The sequence below is a fragment of the Bos taurus genome, chromosome 1 (genome assembly GCF_002263795.3).
Source record: "Bos taurus isolate L1 Dominette 01449 registration number 42190680 breed Hereford chromosome 1, ARS-UCD2.0, whole genome shotgun sequence".
In the NCBI taxonomy this organism is placed as follows: Eukaryota; Metazoa; Chordata; class Mammalia; order Artiodactyla; family Bovidae; genus Bos; species Bos taurus.
Window position 1 is genome coordinate 71,064,375 of NC_037328.1, and position 3,860 is coordinate 71,068,234.

At 41.8% G+C, this 3,860-nt stretch overlaps 1 non-coding gene across 1 annotated transcript; it reads left to right on the plus strand.

The window, feature by feature from the left end:
* The first annotated feature begins 2,698 nt into the window (after positions 1-2,698).
* On the plus strand, positions 2,699-2,770 carry TRNAE-CUC (transfer RNA glutamic acid (anticodon CUC)). Its single transcript has one exon. It is a non-coding gene; the product is annotated as a tRNA-Glu (tRNA).
* Positions 2,771-3,860: the final 1,090 nt, after the last annotated feature.

Here is a 3,860-nt window from a genome sequence, read left to right on the forward strand (position 1 = left end):
AACAATTTTCTGCTGTTTAGGCCATCCAGTCTGTGGTATTCTATTATGGCAGCCCCAGTAGACTAATGCATGAACCAAATGGAATTCCTAGAGCTGAAAAATGCAAAATCTAGAATCTAAAATTTACTAGGTTGGACTTCACTGGTGGTCCACTGATTGAGTCTGCCTGCCAATACAGGGGACCCAGGTCTGATCCTTGGTCTGGGATAATTCCACATGCTGTGGAGCAACTAAGCCCATGTACTACAACTACTGAAGCCTGCATGCTCTAGAGCCGTGCTCTGCTAAATCAGAAGCTGCTGCAATGAGAAGCCCTCACATCGCAACTAGAGAAAGCCCTCCTGCAGAAACAAAGACCCAACACAGCCAAAAAAAATAGCATTTAAAAAATTGTATTAAAAAATTTTACGGGTAAATTAGGCACTGGAGATGAAAGGAGCAATGGGTCTGAAGACAGGGCACTAGAAACCTTTTAAACTGAAGTACAGAGAAGTAAGGCTGAAACATAACTAACTAGAGCCTCAGTAATTTGTGAGACAATATAAAGAGTTCTGACATGTGTGTACTGGAGTTACAACAAGAGAGGGAAGCAGCAAAAGCCATTTAATGTCAGAAATATTTTCAAATTTGGTAACACATTAAATTAGAAAAAGTTGAAAGAAGTCCAAGCAGAATATACATAAGGAGAAGCATACCAATGTGACTATAGTTGATTACACTGTATTGTATAAATGAAATTTACTAAGACAGTAAAACTTAAATGTTCTCACGAAGAAGGAAAGAAATAGAGAGACAGAGCGGAAGAGAAAGAAAGAGGTGATAGTTGTGATAATTAACTGGACTAGGGACTCCTTTCAGAGTGTTCAGTTCAGTTCAGTTCATTTCAGTCGCTCAGTTGTGTCCGACTCTTTGCGACCCCATGAATCGCAGCATGCCAGGCCTCCCTGTCCATCACCAACTCCCAGAGTTCACTCAGACTCATGTCCATCGAGTCAGTGATGCCATCCAGCCATCTCATCCTCTGTCGTCCCCTTCTCCTCCTGCCCCTAATCCCTCCCAGCATCAGAGTCTTTTCCAGTGAGTCAACTCTTCGCATGAGGTGGCCAAAGTACTGGAGTTTCAGCTTTAGCATCATTCCCTCCAAAGAAATCCCAGGGCTGATCTCCTTCAGAATGGACTGGTTGGATCTCCTTGCAGTCCAAGAGACTCTCAAGAGTCTTCTCCAACACCACAGTTCAAAAGCATCAATTCTTTGATGCTCAGAGTTCTTTATAGCCCTACTCTCACATCCATACATGACCACTGGAAAAACCATAGCCCTGACTAGACGGACCTTTGTTGGCAAAGTAATGTCTCTGCTTTTCAATATGCTATCTAGGTTGGTCATAACTTTTCTTCCAAGGAGTAAGTGTCTTTTAATTTCATGGCTGCAATCACCATCTGCAGTGATTTTGGAGCCCCAAAAAATAAAGTCTGACATTGTTTCCACTGTTTCCCCATCTATTTCCCATGAAGTGATGGGACCAGATGCCATTATCTTCTTTTCTGAATGTTGAGTTTTAAGCCAACTTTTCACTCTCCACTTTCACTTTCATCAAGAGGCTTTTTAGTTCCTCTTCACTTTCTGCCATAAGGGTGGTGTCATCTGCATATCTGAGGTTATTGATATTTCTCCTGGCAATCTTGATTCCAGCTTGTGCTTCCTCCAACCCAGTGTTTCTCATGATGTACTCTGCATAGAAGTTAAATAAACAGGGTGACAATATACAGCCTTGACGTACTCCTTTTCCTATTTGGAACCAGTCTGTTGTTCCATGTCCAGTTCTAACTGTTGCTTCCTGACCTGCATTTAGGTTTCTCAAGAGGCAGATCAGGTGGTCTGGTATTCCCATCTCTTTCAGAATTTTCCACAGTTTGTTGTGATCCACACAGTCAAAGGCTTTGGCATAGTCAATAAAGCAGAAATAGATGTTTTTCTGGAACTCTTTTGCTTTTTCGATGATCCAGCGGATGTTGGTAATTTTGATCTCTGGTTCCTCTGCCTTTTCTAAAACCAGCTTGAACATCTGGAAGTTCACGGTTCACGTATTGCTGAAGCCTGGCTTGGAGAATTTTGGGCATTACTTTACTAGTATGTGATTTGAGTGCATTTGTGCAGTAGTTTGAGCATTCTTTGGCATTGCCTTTCTTTGGGATTAGAATGAAAACTGACCTTTTCCAGTCCTGTGGCCACTGCTGAGTTTTCCAAATTTGCTGGCATATTGAGTGCAGCACTTTCACGGCATCATCTTTCAGGATTTGAAAGAGCTCAACTGGAATTCCATCACCTCCACTAGCTTTGTTTGTAGTGATGCTTCCTAAGGCCCACTTGACTTCACATTCCAGGATGTCTGGCTCCAGGTGAGTGATCACACCATCATGATTATCTTGGTCTTGAAGATCTTTTTTGTACAGTTCTTCTGTGTATTCTTGCCACCTCTTCTTAATATCTTCTGCTTCTGTTAGGTCCATACCATTTCTGTCCTTTATCGAGCCCATATTTCACAGTGTATATCTATATCAAATCATCATGTTTTACACTTTAAATATAATTTTAATTTGCCAGTAATACTGACAAAGCAAATACCAAAGCACAACAAAATCAAATTGAAAGACAGTGATGAAGAGAACATTTTAAAAGCACAAAAGAATAGGGAATTCCCTGGTGGTCCAGTGGTTAGGACGTTGTGCTCTCATTGATAGGGCCCAGGTTCAATCCCTGGTCGGGGAACAAAGATCTCACAAGCTGTATGCAATGGCCAAAATAAAATAAAATCCACAGGATTATAAACAAACAGAAAGCACCAAAGAATAAATGATATATTAAATACAGAGAAACAAAGATAAACATTACTGCTGACTTCTCAGAAAAAATACCAGTCAGGAGAAATTGAACTATCATCTTGAAACTGATGAAACGAAACAAAAACAAGGAGTAAAAAAAACTACCAACCCACGACTGGTAACACTACCCTTCAGCATGAAGATGAAATAAAAAGACATTTGCAAGTAAAAAAAGACCAGATTGGAGTAGGGTGGGTCATTAACACAGCACTAAGACTAGTGTTGCCTTAGCCCCTACAGGCTGCTATAACAAAACACCACGGACTGAATAGCTTATACACAACAGACACTTTCTCACAGTTCTGGAGGCCAGGAGCTCTAAGATCAAGGTACCAGCATGGCTGCCTTCTTGCGAGGACACACTTCTTATTTCCTGGCTGGCCTCTTCTTCCTATGTCCTCAAGTGGTGGAAGGGGCTGGGGATCTCTCTGGAGCCTCTTTTATAAAGCTCCTACTGTAAAACTTACTAATCCCATTCATGGGGCCTCCACCATCATGACCTAAGTACATTCCAAGGTCTCCACATCGCCTCTGGAGTTAGGTTTCGACACATGAATTTGGGGGGAACACTTTCAGACCATAGCAAGTGTCTTTATAAGAAAAGAAAAGACAGACACACACAATGGCAGGTTGCCTCTGTGAGGACAAAGGCAGATTGTAGTCCTACAGCTAAAGCCAAGGAACACCACAGATTGGTAGGAAGGTAGGAAGAGACAAGGAAAGATTCTCCCCTACAGGTTTCTTTCTTTGGCTTCATATTTGGCAAAAGACACACTGGAACTCCTACGCAGATTTCTGGATCTCCTTCTTTGCATATATATGCTCCCATTTCTCTTGTAGTCCAGTTCCAGAAATTTTAGTTGCCTCACTCTCTACAAGCTCTGATTCTTTTCTCCTCAGCTCAGCAAGTCTGTCATGCTTTACTTGGAATCCCCCTTCTTATGCTGATATTTGGTAAATGCCACCAGGCAGAAAGC